Source organism: Oncorhynchus nerka, linkage group LG14 (genome assembly GCF_034236695.1).
Source record: "Oncorhynchus nerka isolate Pitt River linkage group LG14, Oner_Uvic_2.0, whole genome shotgun sequence".
Lineage (NCBI taxonomy): Eukaryota > Metazoa > Chordata > Actinopteri > Salmoniformes > Salmonidae > Oncorhynchus > Oncorhynchus nerka.
The window spans coordinates 645,863-670,644 of NC_088409.1; the positions used below are offsets into that span (position 1 = coordinate 645,863).

The window sequence follows — 24,782 nt, forward strand, 5'->3', positions numbered from 1 at the left end:
AATAGCCAGCTAACGCCTACTGAATAGAACTTTCGCATTCCGGTCGCATTCCGCTTCGCTCCACAGGTAGTATCACATTTTCATTTCATTTCATTACAGTCCCAACGGTGTGATTTGTTTGATCGTAGCTAGCTACATAGCTAGCTACATAGCCGTCTTTGTTTCAAAGATAATTGTGTAGTCTAGAGCGATTTTCTAGGTTAGCTAGCCAGCTATTGTCGTTCTCCTAACGCAACGTAACGTAACCAACACTGCTAGCTAGCCAGCTAGCTCCCAAAAGCAGCATTGTAGAAACTTCACACTCAACGGTACGACTTGATTAGGGTAGTGTCAACAACGCAGCTAGCCTACCCCAGCAGTACTGTATCATTTTAATCATTTTAGTCAATTAGATTCTTGCTACGTAAGCTTAACTTTCTGAACATTCGAGACGTGTAGTCCACTTGTCATTCCAATCTCCTCTGCATTAGCGTAGCCTCTTCTCTAGCCTGTCAACTATGTGTCTGTCTATCCCTGTTCTCTCCTCTCTGCACAGACCATACAAACGCTCCACACCGCATGGCCGCGGCCACCCTAATCTGGTGGTCCCAGCGCGCACGACCCACGTGGAGTTCCAGGTCTCCGGTAGCCTCTGGAACTGCCGATCTGCGGCCAACAAGGCAGAGTTCATCTCAGCCTATGCCTCCCTCCAGTCCCTCGACTTCTTGGCTCTGACGGAAACATGGATCACCACAGACAACACCGCTACTCCTACTGCTCTCTCTCGTCCGCCCACGTGCTCTCGCACACCCCGAGAGCTTCTGGTCAGCGGGGTGGTGGCACCGGGATCCTCATCTCTCCCAAGTGGTCATTCTCTTTTCTCCCCTTACCCATCTGTCTATCGCCTCCTTTGAATTCCATGCTGTCACAGTTACTAGCCCTTTCAAGCTTAACATCCTTATCATTTATCGCCCTCCAGGTTCCTCGGAGAGTTCATCAATGAGCTTGATGCCTTGATAAGCTCCTTTCCTGAGGACGGCTCACCTCTCACAGTTCTGGGCGACTTTAACCTCCCCACGTCTACCTTTGACTCATTCCTCTCTGCCTCCTTCTTTCCACTCCTCTCCTCTTTTGACCTCACCCTCTCACCTTCCCCCTACTCACAAGGCAGGCAATACGCTCGACCTCATCTTTACTAGATGCTGTTCCTCCACTAACCTCATTGCAACTCCCCTCCAAGTCTCCGACCACTACCTTGTATCCTTTTCCCTCTCGCTCTCATCCAACACTTCCCACACTGCCCCTACTCGGATGGTATCGCGCCGTCCCAACCTTCGCTCTCTCTCCCCCGCTACTCTCTCCTCTTCCATCCTATCATCTCTTCCCTCTGCTCAAACCTTCTCCAACCTATCTCCTGATTCTGCCTCCTCAACCCTCCTCTCCTCCCTTTCTGCATCCTTTGACTCTCTATGTCCCCTATCCTCCAGGCCGGCTCGGTCCTCCCTCCCGCTCCGTGGCTCGACGACTCATTGCGAGCTCACAGAACAGGGCTCCGGGCAGCCGAGCGGAAATGGAGGAAAACTCGCCTCCCTGCGGACCTGGCATCCTTTCACTCCCTCCTCTCTACATTTTCCTCCTCTGTCTCTGCTGCTAAAGCCACTTTCTACCACTCTAAATTCCAAGCATCTGCCTCTAACCCTAGGAAGCTCTTTGCCACCTTCTCCTCCCTCTTGAATCCTCCTCCCCCTCCTCCCTCTCTGCAGATGACTTCGTCAACCATTTTGAAAAGAAGGTCGACGACATCCGATCCTCGTTTGCTAAGTCAAACGACACCGCTGGTTCTGCTCACACTGCCCTACCCTGTGCTCTGACCTCTTTCTCCCCTCTCTCTCCAGATGACATCTCGCGTCTTGTGACGGCCGGCCGCCCAACAACCTGCCCGCTTGACCCTATCCCCTCCTCTCTTCTCCAGACCATCTCCGGTGACCTTCTCCCTTACCTCGCTCATCAACTCATCCCTGACCGCTGGCTACGTCCCTCCTGTCTTCAAGAGAGCGAGAGTTGCACCCCTTCTGAAAAAACCTACACTCGATCCCTCCGATGTCAACAACTACAGACCAGTATCCCTTCTTTCTTTTCTCTCCAAAACTCTTGAACGCGCCGTCCTTGGCCAGCTCTCCCGCTATCTCTCTCAGAATGACCTTCTTGATCCAAATCAGTCAGGTTTCAAGACTAGTCATTCAACTGAGACTGCTCTTCTCTGTATCACGGAGGCGCTCCGCACTGCTAAAGCTAACTCTCTCTCCTCTGCTCTCATCCTTCTAGACCTATCGGCTGCCTTCGATACTGTGAACCATCAGATCCTCCTCTCCACCCTCTCCGAGTTGGGCATCTCCGGCGCGGCCCACGCTGGATTGCGTCCTACCTGACAGGTCGCTCCTACCAGGTGGCGTGGCGAGAATCCGTCTCCTCACCACGTGCTCTCACCACTGGTGTCCCCCAGGGCTCTGTTCTAGGCCCTCTCCTATTCTCGCTATACACCAAGTCACTTGGCTCTGTCATAACCTCACATGGTCTCTCCTATCATTGCTATGCAGACGACACACAATTAATCTTCTCCTTTCCCCTTCTGACGACCAGGTGGCGAATCGCATCTCTGCATGTCTGGCAGACATATCAGTGTGGATGACGGATCATCACCTCAAGCTGAACCTCGGCAAGACGGAGCTGCTCTTCCTCCCGGGGAAGGACTGCCCGTTCCATGATCTCGCCATCACGGTTGACAACTCCATTGTGTCCTCGTCCCAGAGCGCTAAGAACCTTGGCGTGATCCTGGACAACACCCTGTCGTTCTCAAATAACATCAAGGCGGTGGCCCGTTCCTGTAGGTTCATGCTCTACAACATCCGCAGAGTACGACCCTGCCTCACACAGGAAGCGGCGCAGGTCCTAATCCAGGCACTTGTCATCTCCCGTCTGGATTACTGCAACTCGCTGTTGGCTGGGCTCCTGCCTGTGCCATTAAACCCCTACAACTCATCCAGAACGCCGCAGCCCGTCTGGTGTTCAACCTTCCCAAGTTCTCTCACGTCACCCCGCTCCTCCGCTCTCGCCACTGGCTTCCAGTTGAAGCTCGCATCCGCTACAAGACCATGGTGCTTGCCTACGGAGCTGTGAGGGGAACGGCACCTCAGTACCTCCAGGCTCTGATCAGGCCCTACACCCAAACAAGGGCACTGCGTTCATCCACCTCTGGCCTGCTCGCCTCCCTACCACTGAGGAAGTACAGTTCCCGCTCAGCCCAGTCAAAACTGTTCGCTGCTCTGGCCCCCCAATGGTGGAACAAACTCCCTCACGACGCCAGGTCAGCGGAGTCAATCACCACCTTCCGGAGACACCTGAAACCCCACCTCTTTAAGGAATACCTAGGATAGGATAAAGTAATCCTTCTCTCCCCCCTTAAAAGACCTAGATGCACTATTGTAAAGTGGCTGTTCCACTGGATGTCATAAGGTGAAAGCACCAATTTGTAAGTCGCTCTGGATAAGAGCGTCTGCTAAATTACTTAAATGTAAAATGTAAATGACGATAAGACCTTCTGAGAGAACGTGAGCTACACAGAGACATATCAACACTCCTCCCTTGGACGATAAGACCTTCTGAGAGAACAGAGACATATCAACCCTCCTCCCTTGGACGATAAGACCTTCTGAGAGAACGTGAGCTACACAGAGACATATCAACACTCCTCCCTTGGACGATAAGACCTGAGAGAACGTGAGCTACACAGAGACATATCAACCCTCCTCCCTTGGACGATAAGATCTTCTGAGAGAACGTGAGACATATCAACCCTCCTCCCTTGGACGATAAGACCTTCTGAGAGAACAGAGACATATCAACCCTCCTCCCTTGGACGATAAAGACCTTCTGAGAGAACGTGAGCTACACAGAGACATATCAACCCTCCTCCCTTGGACGATAAGACCTTCTGAGAGAACGTGAGCTACACAGAGACATATCAACCCTCCTCCCTTGGACGATAAGACCTTCTGAGAGAACGTGAGCTACACAGAGACATATCAACCCTCCTCCCTTGGACGATAAAGACCTTCTGAGAGAATAACTTGATCTTGAAGAATATATTTTGATTAGATTACATACTGGACACCCTGAAAGGAGCTTAGCAACAGTTAAACTGATGGGAGGAGGACTGGGGATTCAGTGACTGTCTGCTCTGGCCTTAGCAACAGTTAAACTGATGGGAGGAGGACTGGCTGCTCTGGCCTTAGCAACAGTTAAACTGACGGAAGGAGGACTGGGGATTCAGTGACTGGCTGCTCTGGCCTTAGCAACAGTTAAACTGACGGAAGGAGGACTGGGGATTCAGTGACTGGCTGCTCTGGCCTTAGCAACAGTTAAACTGACGGGAGGAGGACTGGGGATTAAGTGACTGGCTGCTCTGGCCTTAGCAACAGTTAAACTGACGGAAGGAGGACTGGGGATTCAGTGACTGGCTGCTCTGGCCTTAGCAACAGTTAAACTGACGGAAGGAGGACTGGAGAAAAATAAATAGATGGAGGAGAGAGACAAGAAGAGGGAGGAGTGGAATAAGGAGGAAGAGGGAGACAAGAGAGGGAAGGAGGAGGAGGATGAGGAGCAGGATACAAGAGAGGGAAGGAGGAGGGAGAGGAGAGAGAGCTAGGTTACACGAGGGAGACAAGAGAAGGAAGGAGGAGGAGGATGAAGAGCAGGAGACAAGAGAGGGAAGGATGAGGAGGAAGATGAGCAGCGGACACGAGAGGGAAGGAGGAGGGAGACAAGAGAGGGAAGGAGGAAGAGGAGAGAGAGCTAGGTTACATGAGGGAGACAAGAGAGGGAAGGAGGAAGAGGAGAGGGAGCTAGGTTACATGAGGGAGACAAGAGAGGGAAGGAGGAAGAGGAGAGGGAGCTAGGTTACATGAGGGAGACAAGAGAAGGAAGGAGGAGGAAGATGAGCAGGAGAGAGAGCTAGATGTATGTTGAGAACCCATGACTACAGGCTTAAAGCAGACTATGGGACAGATGATAGAACACATTTAGAAGAGGTGCTGGCCTTGGCGCCCACCCCACGCTAGCCTCCGTCACGCAGAACCAGGCCATTGTTGAGGCAGACAAAGCAGCCAGCCAGACTGAGTTCAACAAGTTGAACAAGCCAGACTGAGTTCAACAAGTACAGCAGTGAAACTAGGGACCCAAAGCCTGAGACAGAACCTGGTTAAATACCAGGGAGGACCTCTCAGCCCTACAGACAGAACCTGGTTAAATACCAGGGAGGACCTCTCAGCCCTACAGACAGAACCTGGTTAAATACCAGGGAGGACACTAACATCAGGCTGTGTACGCTAACATCAGGCTGTGTACGCTAACATCAGGCTGTGTACGCTAACATCAGGCTGTGTACGCTAACATCAGGCTGTGTACGCTAACATCAGGCTGTGTACGCTAACATCAGGCTGTGTACGCTAACATCAGGTTGTGTACGCTAACATCAGGCTGTGTACGCTAACATCAGGTTGTGTACGCTAACATCAGGTTGTTAACATCAGGCTGTGTACGCTAACATCAGGCTGTGTACGCTAACATCAGGCTGTGTACGCTAACATCAGGCTGTTAACATCAGGCTGTGTACACTAACATCAGGCTGTGTACACTAACATCAGGCTGTGTACACTAACATCAGGTTGTTAACATCAGGCTGTGTACGCTAACATCAGGTTGCTGACATCAAGTTGTGTACCCTAACATCAGGCTGTGTACGCTAACATCAGGCTGTGTACCCTAACATCAGGCTGTGTACGCTAACATCAGGCTGTGTACGCTAACATCAGGCTGTGTACGCTAACATCAGGCTGTGTACGCTAACATCAGGCTCTGTACGCTAACATCAGGCTGTGTACGCTAACATCAGGCTGTGTACACTAACAGGTTGTGTACGCTAACATCAGGCTGTGTACGCTAACATCAGGCTGTGTACACTAACATCAGGCTGTGTACACTAACATCAGGCTGTGTACACTAACATCAGGCTGTGTACGCTAACATCAGGCTGTGTACACTAACATCAGGTTGTGTACACTAACATCAGGTTGTGTACCCTAACATCAGGTTGTGTACGCTAACATCAGGCTGTGTACGCTAACATCAGGCTGTGTACGCTAACATCAGGCTGTGTACGCTAACATCAGGCTGTGTACGCTAACATCAGGCTGTGTACGCTAACATCAGGCTGTGTACGCTAACATCAGGTTGTGTACACTAACAGGTTGTGTACGCTAACATCAGGCTGTGTACGCTAACATCAGGCTGTGTACACTAACATCAGGCTGTGTACGCTAACATCAGGCTGTGTACGCTAACATCAGGTTGTGTACACTAACAGGTTGTGTACGCTAACATCAGGCTGTGTACGCTAACATCAGGTTGTGTACACTAACAGGTTGTGTACGCTAACATCAGGCTGTGTACACTAACATCAGGTTGTGTACCCTAACATCAGGTTGTGTACGCTAACATCAGGCTGTGTACGCTAACATCAGGCTGTGTACGCTAACATCAGGCTGTGTACGCTAACATCAGGCTGTGTACGCTAACATCAGGCTGTGTACGCTAACATCAGGCTGTGTACGCTAACATCAGGTTGTGTACGCTAACATCAGGCTGTGTACACTAACAGGTTGTGTACGCTAACATCAGGCTGTGTACGCTAACATCAGGCTGTGTACGCTAACATCAGGCTGTGTACGCTAACATCAGGCTGTGTACGCTAACATCAGGCTGTGTACGCTAACATCAGGCTGTTAACATCAGGCTGTGTACACTAACATCAGGTTGTTAACATCAGGTTGTGTACGCTAACATCAGGCTGTTAACATCAGGCTGTGTACACTAACATCAGGTTGTTAACATCAGGCTGTGTACGCTAACATCAGGCTGTGTACGCTAACATCAGGTTGTTAACATCAGGCTGTGTACGCTAACATCAGGTTGCTGACATCAAGTTGTGTACCCTAACATCAGGCTGTGTACGCTAACACCAGGCTGTGTACGCTAACATCAGGCTGCTGACATCAAGTTGTGTACCCTAACATCAGGCTGTGTACGCTAACATCAGGCTGTGTACGCTAACATCAGGCTGTGTACGCTAACATCAGGCTGTGTACGCTAACATCAGGCTGTGTACGCTAACATCAGGCTGTGTACGCTAACATCAGGTTGTGTACCCTAACATCAGGCTGTGTACGCTAACATCAGGCTGTGTACGCTAACATCAGGCTGTGTACGCTAACATCAGGCTGTGTACGCTAACATCAGGCTGTGTACACTAACAGGTTGTGTACGCTAACATCAGGCTGTGTACGCTAACATCAGGCTGTGTACACTAACAGGTTGTGTACGCTAACATCAGGCTGTGTACGCTAACATCAGGCTGTGTACGCTAACATCAGGCTGTGTACACTAACACCAGGTTGTGTACGCTAACATCAGGCTGTGTACGCTAACATCAGGCTGTGTACGCTAACATCAGGCTGTGTACACTAACAGGTTGTGTACGCTAGTGGAACACAGTCTACAGTCTTTTATAAACATTATTCATCAGGCAGACTCGTACTTCTGGACTCAAACACCCTTTCAGAACAAATAAACATGTTTATAAACTAACTGTAGCTCTCCTCTCCAATACATCTTAATGTAGATTTCTCTCCCGTTTGGTAAGTAGGTCACAACGACTGGTGTTTCTGGAAGAGAATCGGTGAGAGAAAAATCCAAGTATGAAGTGAGTCAAATATCAACGTTCCAAATCGTCCCCTATTCCGTCCACGGGGCTAGTGTTAACAGTAGTGTACGAGACACGTTCCAAATCATCCCCTATTCCGTCCACGGGGCTAGTGTTAACAGTAGTGTACGAGACACGTTCCAAATCGTCCCCTATTCCGTCCACGGGGCTAGTGTTAACAGTAGTGTACTATATAGGGAATAGGGTGCAGGTCAAGGACCGTCACTCTAGCTGAAGCTCAGAGTCCGGTCTGTTTCCAGGTGCTGTCTGACAGTCTCTCTGTTTCCGCCTTGAAATGATCCTCGTACTGCACATCTCTGAACCATAATACCACACACACACACACACACACACACACACACACACACACACACACACACACACACACCGATCCAACCAGAGAGATAATATGTGGTCTAGAAGCTTCCTTATCCCAGAGAAAAGCCAATTCTATTATATAAATCACGGAGACAATGTGACCCAGCCACATTCACCTCTCCTCTCCTAGCACACGTCCCCAAAACAACACCCTATTCCCTATATAGTGCACTACTTAGACCAGGGCCCTATTCCCTATATAGTGCACTACTTTAGACCAGGACCCTATTCCCTATATAGTGCACTACTTTAGACCAGGGCCCTATTCCCTATATAGTGCACTACTTTAGACCAGGGCCCTATTCCCTATATAGTGCACTACTTTAGACCAGGGCCCTATTCCCTATATAGTGCACTACTTTAGACCAGGACCCTATTCCCTATATAGTACACTACTTTAGACCAGAGCCCTATTCCCTCTATAGTGCACTAGTGTTAAACAAAAGTAGTACCCCTATAAAAAAGAGGGGGGGGGAATAGTCTGCCATTTGGGGCGCAGTTGAACGATTCGTACCGTACGTATGGAGCAGGTGAATGGTCTGTTCAGAACCTCACCGTACCGTACGTATGGAGCAGGTGAATGGTCTGTTCAGATCCTCATCGTACCGTATGGAGCAGGTGAATGGTCTGTTCAGAACCTCACCGTACCGTACGTATGGAGCAGGTGAATGGTCTGTTCAGATCCTCATCGTACCGTATGGAGCAGGTGAATGGTCTGTTCAGAACCTCACCGTACCGATCCTCGTATGGAGCAGGTGAATGGTCTGTTCAGACCCCCCACGGAGAGAGATGAGGTTTAAGTGGGAGTGATGACGGAAGTGTCTTCCATAACATTCCGTGGGAGAACAGAGAGGACTATGGGTAATGGCTCCTTTAAAAGCCCGTGCTCTATAATGAAGCCTGGGAGGAGGTAGTTACACGCTATGTGATTCTCATTCAAGTGAAAAGATTCAAAGGGAAAGGTGGTTTCGACAGACGACTGAGTCTAAAGACGAGCAGAGAAACAGAGGAATAATTTACATCATTACGCATTTCCTCATAAAAACGGTCCAACCTTCTAGATGCTCATCTCTCTCCATACGACTATTGACAACAGCACAGCTACATTCTCAAACCAAAATCTAATTTATTTATATTTGTCACGTGTGACAGGTGTTACCGTGATATGTTGACATGTTGACAAGCCCTTATTATCCAACAACGCAGTTCAAGAAATAGAGTTAAAAATAAATATTTACTAAATAAACTCAACGTTTTTATTTTTATCTACATTACAATAACGAGGCTATATACAGGGGGTGTATCTCTCTCTCTCTCTCTCTGATGAGGCCAGGGGATGAGGTCAGGGGATGAGGCCAGGGGATGAGGTCAGGGGGCTGAGACAAGGGGCTGAGACCAGGGGCTGAGACCAGGGGCTGAGACCAGGGGATGAGACCAGGGGCTGAGACCAGGGGCTGAGACCAGGGGGCTGAGACCAGGGGCTGAGACCAGGGGCTGAGACCAGGGGCTGAGACCAGGGGGCTGAGACCAAGTCACAGCCCACTGCTTTCGGTATTATTCATACTAAATGTTGTCAGTCCCTCTATGGTCATATACCAAATGACACAGTATTCCCTAGACCGGGCACTCGCTTTGAGTCAGGCCCCTGTGGGTTTTCCTAGAGGTCCTGGTCAACAGTAGTTGAGTCAGACCCCTGTGTGTTTCCGTATCTGTGTGTGTGTGTGTGTGTGTCTTTCCGTGTGTGTGTGTGTGTCCGCATGTGTGTGTGTCCGTGTGTGTGTGTGTGTGTCCGTGTGTGTGTGTGTCCGTGTGTGTGTGTGTCCGTGTGTCCCCGTGTGTGTGTGTGTCCGTGTGTGTCCGTGTGTGTGTGTGTGTGTGTCCGTGTGTGTGTGTGTGTCCGTGTGTGTGTGTGTCCGTGTGTGTCCGTGTGTGTGTGTGTCCGTGTGTGTCCGTGTGTGTGTGTGTCCGTGTGTGTGTGTCCGTGTGTGTGTGTCCGTGTGTGTGTGTGTCCGTGTGTGTGTGTGTCCGTGTGTGTGTGTGTGTGTCTCAGCACCCCTGCAGCAGACAGGGTGGCAGCCGTGCTTAACTAAGATTAATTACAGCCAATCAGAGGAACCAGGTGGAACAGAAGAGAACAGGTGAGAGGAGCCACTGAGTCCATTAGAAACGGGGGGAAATTAACCCTCGCCTCACCAACAACTCCCTGTTCCTTTGAGTCCATTAGAAACGTGGGGAAATTAACCCTCGCCTCACCAACAACTCCCTGTTCCTTCTGAGTCCATTAGAAACGGGGGGGAAATTAACCCTCGCCTCCCCAACAACTCCCTGTTCCTTCTGAGTCCATTAGAAACGGGGGGGAAATTAACCCTCGCCTCCCCAACAACTCCCTGTTCCTTCTGAGTCCATTAGAAACGGGGGGAAATTAACCCTCGCCTCACCAACAACTCCCTGTTCCTTTGAGTCCATTAGAAACGGGGGGGAAATTAACCCTCGCCTCCCCAACAACTCCCTGTTCCTTCTGAGTCCATTAGAAACGGGGGGAAATTAACCCTCGCCTCACCAACAACTCCCTGTTCCTTCTGAGTCCATTAGAAACGGGGGGAAATTAACTCTCGCCTCCCCAACAACTCCCTGTTCCTTCTGAGTCCATTAGAAACGGGGGAAATTAACCTCGCCTCACCAACAACTCCCTGTTCCTTCTGAGTCCATTAGAAACGGGGGGAAATTAACTCTCGCCTCCCCAACAACTCCCTGTTCCTTCTGAGTCCATTAGAAACGGAGTGGGGGGAAATTAACCCTCGCCTCACCAACAACTCCCTGTTCCTTCGGAGTCCATTAGAAACGGGGGAAATTAACCCTCGCCTCCCCAACAACTCCATGTTCATTCTGAGTCCATTAGAAACCGAGTGGGGGGAAATTAACCCTCGCCTCACCAACAACTCCCTGTTCATTCTGAGTCCATTAGAAACGGGGGGGAAATTAACCCTCGCCTCCCCAACAACTCCCTGTTCCTTCTGAGTCCATTAGAAACGGAGTGGGGGAAATTAACCCTCGCCTCCCCAACAACTCCCTGTTCCTTCTGAGTCCATTAGAAACGGAGTGGGGGAAATTAACCCTCGCCTCCCCAACAACTCCCTGTTCCTTCTGAGTCCATTAGAAACGGGGGGGAAATTAACCCTCGCCTCCCCAACAACTCCCTGTTCATTCTGAGTCCATTAGAAACGGAGTGGGGGAAATTAACCCTCGCCTCACCAACAACTCCATGTTCATTCTGAGTCCATTAGAAACCGAGTGGGGGGAAATTAACCCTCGCCTCACCAACAACTCCATGTTCATTCTGAGTCCATTAGAAACGGAGTGGGGGGAAATTAACCCTCGCCTCACCAACAACTCCATGTTCATTCTGAGTCCATTAGAAACCGAGTGGGGGGAAATTAACCCTCGCCTCACCAACAACTCCCTGTTCATTCTGAGTCCATTAGAAACGGAGTGGAGGGAAATTAACCCTCGCCTCACCAACAACTCCCTGTTCATTCTGAGTCCATTAGAAACGGAGTGGAGGGAAATTAACCCTCGCCTCACCAACAACTCCCTGTTCATTCTGAGTCCATTAGAAACGGAGTGGGGGGAAATTACAACTCCCCCTCTCCACGTCTCTAGCTCTCTCTCTCCACGTCTCTAGCTCTCTCTCTCTCCACGTCTCTAGCCCTCTCTCTCTCCACGTCTCTAGCCCTCTCTCTCTCCACGTCTCTAGCTCTCTCTCTCTCCACGTCTCTAGCTCTCTCTCTCTCTCCCTCCCCGTCTCTAGCTCTCTCTCTCTCTCCCTCCCCGTCTCTAGCTCTCTCTCTCTCTCCCTCCCCGTCTCTAGCTCTCTCTCTCTCTCCCTCCCCCCGTCTCTAGCTCTCTCTCTCTCTCCTCCCCGTCTCTAGCTCTCTCTCTCCCCCGTCTCTAGCTCTCTCTCTCTCCCCGTCTCTAGCTCTCTCTCTCTCCCGTCTCTAGCTCTCTCTCTCCCCGTCTCTAGCTCTCTCTCTCTCCCCGTCTCTAGCTCTCTCTCTCTCCCCGTCTCTAGCTCTCTCTCTCTCCCCCGTCTCTAGCTCTCTCTCTCCCCCGTCTCTAGCTCTCTCTCTCCCCGTCTCTAGCTCTCTCTCTCTCCCCCGTCTCTAGCTCTCTCTCTCCCCCGTCTCTAGCTCTCTCTCTCCCCGTCTCTAGCTCTCTCTCTCCCCCCCGTCTCTAGCTCTCTCTCTCTCCCCGTCTCTAGCTCTCTCTCTCTCCCCGTCTCTAGCTCTCTCTCTCTCCCCGTCTCTAGCTCTCTCTCTCTCCCCGTCTCTAGCTCTCTCTCTCCCCCGTCTCTAGCTCTCTCTCTCCCCGTCTCTAGCTCTCTCTCTCTCCCCGTCTCTAGCTCTCTCTCTCTCCCCGTCTCTAGCTCTCTCTCTCTCCCCCTCTCTAGCTCTCTCTCTCTCCCCGTCTCTAGCTCTCTCTCTCTCCCCGTCTCTAGCTCTCTCTCTCTCCCCGTCTCTAGCTCTCTCTCTCTCCCCCGTCTCTAGCTCTCTCTCTCCCCGTCTCTAGCTCTCTCTCTCTCCCCGTCTCTAGCTCTCTCTCTCCCCGTCTCTAGCTCTCTCTCTCTCTCTCCCCGTCTCTAGCTCTCTCTCTCTCTCCCCCCGTCTCTAGCTCTCTCTCTCTCTCTCTCCCCGTCTCTAGCTCTCTCTCTCCCCGTCTCTAGCTCTCTCTCTCTCTCCCCGTCTCTAGCTCTCTCTCTCTCTCCCCGTCTCTAGCTCTCTCTCTCTCTCCCCGTCTCTAGCTCTCTCTCTCTCTCTCCCCGTCTCTAGCTCTCTCTCTCTCTCTCTCCCCGTCTCTAGCTCTCTCTCTCCCCCCGTCTCTAGCTCTCTCTCTCTCTCTCCCCGTCTCTAGCTCTCTCTCTCTCCCCGTCTCTAGCTCTCTCTCTCTCTCCCCGTCTCTAGCTCTCTCTCTCCCCGTCTCTAGCTCTCTCTCTCCCCGTCTCTAGCTCTCTCTCTCTCTCTCCCCGTCTCTAGCTCTCTCTCTCTCTCTCCCCGTCTCTAGCTCTCTCTCTCTCCCCGTCTCTAGCTCTCTCTCTCCCCGTCTCTAGCTCTCTCTCTCTCCCCCGTCTCTAGCTCTCTCTCTCTCCCCCGTCTCTAGCTCTCTCTCTCCCCCGTCTCTAGCTCTCTCTCTCTCCCGTCTCTAGCTCTCTCTCTCTCCCCCCGTCTCTAGCTCTCTCTCTCTCCCCGTCTCTAGCTCTCTCTCTCCCCCGTCTCTAGCTCTCTCTCTCCCCGTCTCTAGCTCTCTCTCTCTCCCAGTCTCTAGCTCTCTTTCTCTCCCCGTCTCTAGCTCTCTCTCTCTCCCCGTCTCTAGCTCTCTCTCTCTCCCGTCTCTAGCTCTCTCTCTCCCCGTCTCTAGCTCTCTCTCTCCCCCGTCTCTAGCTCTCTCTCTCTCCCCGTCTCTAGCTCTCTCTCTCTCCCCGTCTCTAGCTCTCTCTCTCTCCCCGTCTCTAGCTCTCTCTCTCCCCGTCTCTAGCTCTCTCTCTCTCCCCGTCTCTAGCTCTCCCTCTCCACGTCTCTAGCTCTCCCTCTCCACGTCTCTAGCTCTCTCTCTCTCCACGTCTCTAGCTCTCTCTCTCTCCACGTCTCTAGCTCTCCCTCTCCACGTCTCTAGCTCTCTCTCTCTCCCCGTCTCTAGCTCTCTCTCTCTCCCCGTCTCTAGCTCTCTCTCTCTCCCCGTCTCTAGCTCTCTCTCTCTCCACATCTCTAGCTCTCTCTCTCTCCCCGTCTCTAGCTCTCTCTCTCTCCCCGTCTCTAGCTCTCTCTCTCTCCCCGTCTCTAGCTCTATCTCTCTCCCCGTCTCTAGCTCTCTCTCTCTCTCTCCCCGTCTCTAGCTCTCCCTCTCCACGTCTCTAGCTCTCCCTCTCCACGTCTCTAGCTCTCTCTCTCTCCACGTCTCTAGCTCTCCCTCTCCACGTCTCTAGCTCTCTCCCTCTCCACGTCTCTAGCTCTCTCTCTCTCCACGTCTCTAGCTCTCCTCTCCACGTCTCTAGCTCTCTCTCTCTCCCCCCGTCTCTAGCTCTCTCTCTCTCACGTCTCTAGCTCTCTCTCTCTCCCCGTCTCTAGCTCTCTCTCTCCCCCGTCTCTAGCTCTCTCTCTCCACGTCTCTAGCTCTCTCCCTCTCCACGTATCTAGCTCTCCCTCTCCACGTCTCTAGCTCTCTCTCTCCCCGTCTCTAGCTCTCTCTCTCTCCACGTCTCTAGCTCTCTCCCTCTCCACGTCTCTAGCTCTCCCTCTCCACGTCTCTAGCTCTCCCTCTCTCCACGTCTCTAGCTCTCTCTCTCTCCCCGTCTCTAGCTCTCTCTCTCTCCACGTCTCTAGCTCTCTCTCTCTCCACGTCTCTAGCTCTCTCTCTCTCCACGTCTCTAGCTCTCCCTCTCCACGTCTCTAGCTCTCTCTCTCTCCCCGTCTCTAGCTCTCTCTCTCTCCACGTCTCTAGCTCTCTCCCTCTCCACGTCTCTAGCTCTCCCTCTCCACGTCTCTAGCTCTCTCTCTCTCCACGTCTCTAGCTCTCTCTCTCTCCCCGTCTCTAGCTCTCTCTCTCTCCACGTCTCTAGCTCTCTCTCTCTCCACATCTCTAGCTCTCGCTCTCTCCACGTCTCTAGCTCTCTCTCTCTCTCCACGTCTCTAGCTCTCCCTCTCCACGTCTCTAGCTCTCTCTCTCTCCACGTCTCTAGCTCTCTCCCTCTCCACGTCTCTAGCCCTCTCCCTCTCCACGTCTCTAGCTCTCTCTCTCTCCACGTCTCTAGCCCTCTCTCTCTCCACGTCTCTAGCCCTCTCTCTCTCCACGTCTCTAGCTCTCTCTCTCTCCACGTCTCTAGCCCTCTCTCTCTCCACGTCTCTAGCTCTCCACGTCTCTAGCTCTCTCTCTCTCCACGTCTCTAGCCCTCTCTCTCTCCACGTCTCTAGCTCTCTCCCTCTCCACGTCTCTAGCTCTCTCTCTCTCCCCGTCTCTAGCTCTCTCTCTCTCCACGTCTCTAGCTCTCTCTCTCTCCACATCTCTAGCTCTCTCTCTCTCCACGTCTCTAGCTCTCTCTCTCTCCACGTCTCTAGCTCTCCCTGTCCACGTCTCTAGCTCTCTCTCTCTCCACGTCTCTAGCTCTCTCTCTCTCCACGTCTCTAGCTCTCTCTCTCTCCACGTCTCTAGCTCTCTCTCTCCACGTCTCTAGCTCTCTCTCTCCACGTCTCTAGCTCTCTCTCTCTCCCGTCTCTAGCTCTCTCTCTCCACGTCTCTAGCTCTCTCCCTCTCCACGTCTCTAGCTCTCTCTCTCTCCACGTCTCTAGCTCTCTCTCTCTCCACGTCTCTAGCTCTCTCTCTCTCCACATCTCTAGCTCTCTCTCTCTCCACATCTCTAGCTCTCTCCCTCTCCACATCTCTAGCTCTCTCTCTCTCCCTGTCTCTAGCTCTCTCCCTCTCCACGTCTCTAGCTCTCTCTCTCTCCCTGTCTCTAGCTCTCCCTCTCCACGTCTCTAGCTCTCTCTCTCTCCCTGTCTCTAGCTCTCCCTCTCCACGTCTCTAGCTCTGTGACCTTGTGATGGTGCTTTCTCTTTCTGTTGAAGAACAGAATTCCTTTATTTATTCTGAGAGTTTGACTGTGTGATATTAGATTGCTTCTTGTGTAAATATTTGTCTGGATTTTAATCATTTGTTTGTAGTGGGTTGGTCATATTACACAAGCTGCACCGGCAAGCAGACACCCTGGGGCCCGGCAGACACCCTGGGGCCCGCCAGACACCCTGGGGCCCGCCAGACACCCTGGGGCCCGCCAGACACCCTGGGGCCCGGCAGACACCCTGGGGCCCGGCGCAGACACTCTGGGGCCCGGCAGACACCCTGGGGCCCGGCGCAGACACTCTGGGGCCCGGCGCAGACACCCTGGGGCCCGGCAGACACCCTGGGGCCCGGCGCAGACACCCTGGGGCCCGGCGCAGACACCCTGGGGCCCGGCGCAGACACCCTGGGGCCCGGGAGACACCTAATTTATGGATTACATTTCAAACAGGAAACAGCAAGCCAGCGGACCTGTGTGTTCAAAAACTTTTTTTTGAGCCTGGAGAGTCAGAAAGACCAGGTTCCCAGTTCAGAAACTATTCTATTTGGTCCATGGCGCCTGGACAATCAAGCACAGCTAAAATATTTGAAATGATTTCAAATAGTACTTGAACCCAGGTCTGGTAACCAGCCCTCAGAAGTGGGTCGGGTTGGCCGGCTTGGGACCGTTCTGGACACTCCGGCGCCATGCGGCTGGGCCGGTGGGCCAATACAAAACAGCAGTTTCTTCCTCAACTTGACTTCTTTTGAAGGACACTGACAAATGATTTGAATTAGTGAAGCTCAGAGAGAGAAAACAAGACTGAATCAATGATCTAATGGATGTGTAACTCTGGAAGGAAGGAAGGAAGATACATTACGAAAGGAGAATTAAGTTAATGCATATTGGGAGCGAGAGAGAAAGGAGAGAGAGATGGAGGGAGAGAGATGGAGGGAGAAAGGAGAGCGAGATGGAGGGAGAGAGATGGAGGGAGAAAGGAGAGCGAGAGATGGAGAGAGAGATGGAGGGAGAAAGGAGAGAGATGGAGGGAGAGAGGGAGGGATAAAGGAGAGAGAGAGATGGAGGGATAAAGGAGAGAGAGAGATGGAGGGAGAAAGATGGAGGGAGAAAGGAGAGAGGAAAGGAGAGAGAGAGATGGGAGGGAGAGAGAGATGGAGGGAGAGAGATGGAGAGAGAGAGATGGAGGGAGAGATGGAGAGAGAGAGATGGAGGGAGAGAGATGGAGGGAGAGAGATGGAGGGAGAGAGATGGAGGGAGAGAGATGGAGGGAGAGAGATGGAGGGAGAGAGATGGAGGGAGAGAGATGGAGGGAGAGAGATGGAGGGAGAGAGATGGAGGGAGAGAGATGGAGAGAGAGAGATGGAGAGAGAGAGATGGAGGGAGAGAGATGGAGGGAGAGAGATGGAGGGAGAGAGATGGAGGGAGAGAGATGGAGGGAGAGAGATGGAGGGAGAGAGAGAGATGGAGGGAGAGAGATGGAGGGAGAGAGATGGAGGGAGAGAGATGGAGGGAGAGAGATGGAGGGAGAGAGATGGAGGGAGAGAGATGGAGAGAGAGAGATGGAGAGAGAGAGATGGAGAGAGAGATGGAGGGTCGAAAGGAGAGTGAGGAGGGCAAACCTCTGAACCAGCAGTCAGCAGTGATCTAATCAAGCCGGTTACATTCAGTTATTATTCATGTTTCCCCCCACACTATACAGACTGTCTGTCCTGGATTATAGCTGTCAACTACACATTCAGTTATTATTCATGTTTCCCCCCACACTATACAGACTGTCTGTCCTGGATTATAGCTGTCAACTACACTGTAGAGGTCAGACTGTCTGTCCTGGATTATAGCTGTCAACTACACTGTAGAGGCTAGATAGAGCCCCCACACTATACAGACTGTCTGTCCTGGATTATAGCTGTCAACTACACTGTAGAGGCTAGATAGAGCCCCCACACTATACTGTAGAGGTTAGATAGAGCCCCCACACTATACAGACTGTCTGTCCTGGATTATAGCTGTCAACTACACTGAACCCTCACACTATACTGTAGAGGCTAGATAGAGCCCCCACACTATACAGACTGTCTGTCCTGGATTATAGCTGTCAACTACACTGAACCCTCACACTATACTGTAGAGGCTAGATAGAACCCTCACACTGTCCTGGATTATAGCTGTCAACTACACTGCACCCTCACACTATACAGACGGTCTGTCCTGGATTATAGCTGTCAACTACACTGAACCCTCACACTATACTGTAGAGGCTAGATAGAGCCCCCACACTATACTGTAGAGGCTAGATAGAGCCCCCACACTATACTGTAGAGGCTAGATAGAGCCCCCAAACACTATAATGTAGAGGCTAGATAGAACCCCCTCACACTATACTGTAGAGGCTAGATAGAGCCCCCACACACTATAATGTAGAGGCTAGATAGAGCCCCCACACACTATAATGTAGAGGCTAGATAGAGCCCCCACACACTATAATGTAGAGGCTAGATAGAACCCTCACACTATACTGTAGAGGCTAGATAGAGCCCCCACACTATACTGTAGAGGCTAGATAGAACCCCCTCACACTATACTGTAGAGGCTAGATAGAACCCCCTCACACTATACTGTAGAGGCTAGATAGAACCCCCACACTATACTGTAGAGGCTAGATAGAGCCCCCTCACACTATACTGTAGAGGCTAGATAGAGCCCCCACACTATACTGTAGAGGCTAGATAGAACCCCCACACTATACTGTAGAGGCTAGATAGAACCCCCACACTATACTGTAGAGGCTAGATAGAACCCTCACACTATACTGTAGAGGCTAGATAGAACCCCCTCACACTATACTGTAGAGGCTAGATAGAACCCCCTCACACTATACTGTAGAGGCTAGATAGAACCCCCTCACACTATACTGTAGAGGCTAGATAGAACCCCCTCACACTATACTGTAGAGGCTAGATAGAACCCCCTCACACTATACTGTAGAGGCTAGATAGAACCCCCTCACACTATAATGTAGAGGCTAGATAGAACCCTCACACTATACTGTAGAGGCTAGAAAGCACCCTCACACTATACTGTAGAGCAGGGGTGTCAAACATACGGCCCGCGGGCCGGAACCGGCCCCCAAGGAGGTTCGATCAGGCCCGCAGGATAATTTGAAAGTGGAAAAAATGCATAAAAGACATGGAATTAATATTTTTAATTCGCTACAATTCATGGATTATCCGCTAAGGGGCGCACTCTTTCCATCAGAGTAGAAGACAAGCCGCATCACTGAGACAGACTGAAAACAGCAGACGGTATCAATGCGCCATCTGCTGCTTGTTACGACGTTGTTAATACCTTGGTCTCTACCTCTCCGCTACACCCTCATTAGCCAAAATGTCGTTATCCAAACGGAGAAAAGTAGATAAGGAGTGTAGAATTTTCAAAGAAAAATGGACCACGCCCTATTTATTTACAGAGATGCACGGAAAACCTTCGTGCTTGGTGTGTTTGCAACAAGTTTCGGTATTGAAGGAATATAATATTCGACGCCACTACGAGACTCATCACAGCGAAAAATATGACGGCTTGCAAGGACAACTGAGAAGAGATAAGATTAACGAATTGCTGGCGGGTCTGAGGAAACAGCAGTCAACTTTCATCCAGAGCCGAGAAGTCAGTGAAGCAGCGGTAAAAGCCAGCTACCTAATTGCTAGCGAAATAGCATTAGCATCGAAGCCGTATTCGACGGTGACTTTGTTAAACGATGCATGATGAAGGCGGCTGAACTTGTATGTCCCGAGAAGCGACAAGCTTTTGCCAATATTAGCCTGACGAGGAATACTATAGCAGAGAGGATTTCGGAACTATCGGCAGATTTAGACAGTCAATTGAAACAGAGAGTCAAGTCATTTATTGCATTTTCCGTGGCAATTGACGAGAGCACTGACATCACAGACGCAACTGGCCATATTTATTCGAGGAGTTGATGAGACATTGACTGTTACTGAAGAGTTTCTTGAGTTGGTGCCAATGATGGACACCACAACAGCCGAGGACATTTTCGGCTCTGTCGTTGCTGCATTGGACAGAGTTGGAGTGGACTGGTCCCGCGCTGTCAGCCTGGCTACAGACGGCGCGCCATCCATGGTCGGAAAGAAAGCAGGTGTCGCGACAAAGTTCAAAGACAAAGTACAAGCCCTTAATGGAGGAGATCGTTTCTGGACATTTCACTGTATTTTGCACCAGGAGGCATTGTGTTGCAAGTCGCTGAAAATGGACCACGTCATGGAGGTGGTTGTTCGCACTGTAAATTTCATCCGGTCCAGAGGTCTGAACCATCGCCAGTTTGACAAACTTCTCAGCGACAGCAACATTACCCACAGCCTGCCATACCACACTGAAGTGAGATGGTTAAGCCGAGGCGCTGTGCTGAGGCATTTCTTTGATCTACGAGAGGAAATCGGACAGTTCATGGAGAAAAAAGGAAAACCGGTGTTGGAATTACAATCTCAGGAATGGCTACGGGACCTTGCATTCTTGGTTGATATTACTGAACACTTGAACAATCTGAACAAAATGTTGCAAGGCCGCAAAAAAGTTGTCACACAGTTTTCTGACAACATACATGCATTTAAGTTGAAGCTGACTTTGTGGGAGATGCAACTGGCAAATGGCAACCCTGCTCATTTCCCCTGTCTGAGAGATGTGTGTGTGACCAGACCTGATGCGGACATGAAACGGTACAAAGACAAAATTGCAGGACTATTGCGGGAGAGAAACGTTTTCAGGTATTTGGTGAACTTGAGACAGAATTTTCAGTTTTTCGCTCACCTTTCACAGTTAAAGCTTCTGATCTGCCGGTCGAAATTCAGCTAGAGATAATTGATTTGCAGTGTGATGCAGATTTGAAGGGCAAATTTGCCTCTGTAGGTCTGGACAGATTTTATCAGTATCTACTACCAGGGTACCCCAAATTAACAGCCCTGGCTGCTAAAATTTTGTGCATGTTTGGGACAACCTACCTTTGTGAACAAATTTTCTCAGTGATGAATATCAATAAAACAAAAATGAGTTCAAGGCTCACAAACAAGCACTTAAATGACATTCTGAAAGTGACAGCTAGTCAGGACATGACACCTGGTGTTGATGCACTTGTACAGGCCAAAAGATGCCAAGTTTCAGGAACAAATACAAGTCCAGACTAGACTAACACCTTTAAAATGCTGCCTTAGATACTGTTTGCATTGAAAGAATAAGGCTCTGTGAAGATGAATCCTTACTGTGGTGATTTAAAAAATGTGCACTTTAATGTTAGTCAGCAGCTTCAAAACAAAAGTTGTGTGATGGAATTCTACTGTTCATACAACTCCATACATTTTCAATTTCGTGGAGCAGTGTAGCAGAGTATGGTATAATTTTAATGGTCCGGCCCACTTGACATCTCCCTAGGCCGTATGTGGCCCACGATGCGAAATGAGTTTGACACCCCTGCTGTAGAGGCTAGATAGAACCCCCTCACACTATACTATAGAGGCTAGATAGAACCCCCTCACACTATACTATAGAGGCTAGATAGAACCCCCTCACACTATACTGTAGAGGCTAGATAGAACCCCCTCACATTATACTGTAGAGGCTAGATAGAACCCCCTCACACTATACTGTAGAGGCTAGATAGAACCCCCTCACACTATACTATAGAGGCTAGATAGAACCCCCTCACACTATACTGTAGAGGCTAGATAGAACCCCCTCACATTATACTGTAGAGGCTAGATAGAACCCCCTCACACTATACTGTAGAGGCTAGATAGAACCCCCTCACACTATACTGTAGAGGCTAGATAGAACCCCCTCACACTATACTATAGAGGCTAGATAGAACCCCCTCACATTATACTGTAGAGGCTAGATAGAACCCCCTCACACTATACTATAGAGGCTAGATAGAACCCCCTCACATTATACTGTAGAGGCTAGATAGAACCCCCTCACACTATACTATAGAGGCTAGATAGAACCCCCTCACATTATACTGTAGAGGCTAGATAGAACCCCCTCACACTATACTGTAGAGGCTAGATAGAACCCCCTCACACTATACTGTAGAGGCTAGATAGAACCCCCTCACACTATACTGTAGAGGCTAGATAGAACCCTCACACTATACTGTAGAGGCTAGATAGAGCCCTCACACTATACTGTAGAGGCTAGATAGAACCCTCACATTATACTGTAGAGGCTAGATAGAGCCCTCACACTATACTGTAGAGGCTAGATAGAACCCTCACATTATAGAGGTGTAGAGACTAGATAGAACCCTCACATTATAGAGGTGTAGAGACTAGATAGAACCCTCACATTATAGAGGTGTAGAGACTAGATAGAACCCTCACATTATAGAGGTGTAGAGACTAGATAGAACCCTCACATTATAGAGGTGTAGAGACTAGATAGAACCCTCACATTATAGAGGTGTAGAGACTAGATAGAACCCTCATATTATAGAGGTGTAGAGACTAGATAGAACCCTCACATTATAGAGGTGTAGAGACTAGATAGAACCCTCACATTATAGAGGTGTAGAGACTAGATAGAACCCTCACATTATAGAGGTGTAGAGGTGTAGAGTCTACTCTATAGTGGAGGCTAGATAGAACCCTCACATTATAGAGGTGTAGAGTCTACTCTATAGTGGAGGCTAGATAGAACCCTCACATTATAGAGGTGTAGAGTCTACTCTATAGTGGAGGCTAGATAGAACCCTCACATTATAGAGGTGTAGAGGTGTAGAGTCTACTCTATAGTGGAGGCTAGATAGAACCCTCACATTATAGAGGTGTAGAGGTGTAGAGTCTACTCTATAGTGGAGGCTAGATAGAACCCTCACATTATAGAGGTGTAGAGGTGTAGAGTCTACTCTATAGTGGAGGCTAGATAGAACCCTCACATTATAGAGGTGTAGAGGTGTAGAGTCTACTCTATAGTGGAGGCTAGATAGAACCCTCACATTATAGAGGTGTAGAGGTGTAGAGTCTACTCTATAGTGGAGGCTAGATAGAACCCTCACATTATAGAGGTGTAGAGGTGTAGAGTCTACTCTATAGTGGAGGCTAGATAGAACCCTCACATTATAGAGGTGTAGAGTCTACTCTATAGTGGAGGCTAGATAGAACCCTCACATTATAGAGGTGTAGAGGTGTAGAGTCTACTCTATAGTGGAGGCTAGATAGAACCCTCACATTATAGAGGTGTAGAGGTGTAGAGTCTACTCTATAGTGGAGGCTAGATAGAATAATGCAGACTTGTGACCTACAATGCAGCCATTTCAGTGAAACAGAACTATTGTAACAAACGCTGTGCAATCCAATGCGCGCACACACACACACACTCTCAGTACTGCCTCTGCCTGCCAATAAGCTGAAGGCCTGGCATTAGTAAGGAAGAGAGGAGCCGGGGACAGAGAGGAGACGGCCCGTTGGAGCCGGGGACAGAGAGGAGACGGCCCGTTGGAGCCGGGGACAGAGAGGAGACGACGGCCCGTTGGAGCCGGGGACAGAGAGGAGACGGCGGCCCGTTGGAGCCGGGGACAGAGAGGAGCCGGGGACAGAGAGGAGACGACGGCCCGTTGGACCCGGGGACAGAGAGGAGACGACGGCCCGTTGGAGCCGGGGACAGAGAGGAGACGACGGCCCGTTGGAGCCGGGGACAGAGAGGAGACGGCCCGTTGGAGCCGGGGACAGAGAGGAGACGGCCCGTTGGAGCCGGGGACAGAGAGGAGACGACGGCCTGTTGGAGCCGGGGACAGAGAGGAGACGGGGACAGAGAGGAGCCGGGGACAGAGAGGAGACGACGGCCCGTTGGAGCCGGGGACAGAGAGGAGACGGCCCATTGGAGCCGGGGACAGAGAGGAGACGGCCCGTTGGAGCCGGGGACAGAGAGGAGACGGCCCTTGGAGCCGGGGACAGAGAGGAGACGGCCCGTTGGAGCCGGGGACAGACAGAAGGGCTACAGAGGAGAAGGGGACGCTCCGTGTTAAGGGCCACAGAGGAGACGGGGCCCCTCCGTGTTAAGGGCCACAGGGGAGACGGGGGGCCCTCTGTGTTAAGGGCTACAGAGGAGACGGGGCCCCTCCGTGTTAAGGGCCACAGAGGAGACGGGGCCCCTCCGTGTTAAGGGCCACAGAGGAGACGGGGCCCCTCCGTGTTAAGGGCCAACAGGGGAGACGGGGGGCCCTCTGTGTTAAGGGCTACAGAGGAGACGGGGCCCCTCCGTGTTAAGGGCTACAGAGGAGACGGGGCCCCTCCGTGTTAAGGGCTACAGAGGAGACGGGGCCCCTCTCCTCCACCCAGACATAAGAGCAGGGTTCCTCCGTTAAGTATTTCTCTCCATAATTACTGCTCCCCCAAATAAATACTGCCCTTGTTTTGGGGTGGCTTCACTGCAGTGCCATAAACTAGATTTGGGCATTTAAGTGCATTCATTTGGCTAATTAAAACAAATGCCAAAAGGACATTTCACTCTGCCTGTTCCCTCCATCTCACCATTTTCCTCTCTCTCCCAGTCTCTATCTTTCTCCCACACTTTCCGTCTCCCCCTCTCTTAGTCCCCCACGTCGCTCTCTTTACTCAAATCTGGTTGAAATATTTCCGTTCCTTAATTAAACCTCTGTAGAGATTAGAGAGGGTAGGTTGGGTGGAACGCTGTAGAACTGGGTTCCCTGGCTGGGTTCCAACTGCAGGAGACGTCCTTTAGAATTCCATGTGACTTGGTTGTTTATCAGAGTCAGAGCCCCCATCTCCCTCCCCATAACCCAGTCTCTCCCTCCCCATAACCCAGTCTCTCTCTCCCTCCCCATAACCCAGTCTCTCTCTGCCCATCTCCCTCCCCATAACCCAGTCTCTCTCTCCTCCCCATAACCCAGTCTCTCCCTCCCCATAACCCATCTCTCTCCCCCTCCCCATAACCCAGTCTCTCCCTCCCCATAATCCAGTCTCTCCCTCCCCATAACCC

At 50.9% G+C, this 24,782-nt stretch overlaps 1 protein-coding gene across 1 annotated transcript in view; it reads right to left on the reverse strand.

Annotated features, from left to right (window-relative positions):
- The window catches only part of LOC135574923 (eukaryotic translation initiation factor 3 subunit H-like), an 82,508-nt gene that overhangs the window by 23,301 nt on the left and 34,425 nt on the right, over window positions 1–24,782 (reverse strand). The gene's annotated exons all lie outside the window — the stretch shown is intronic.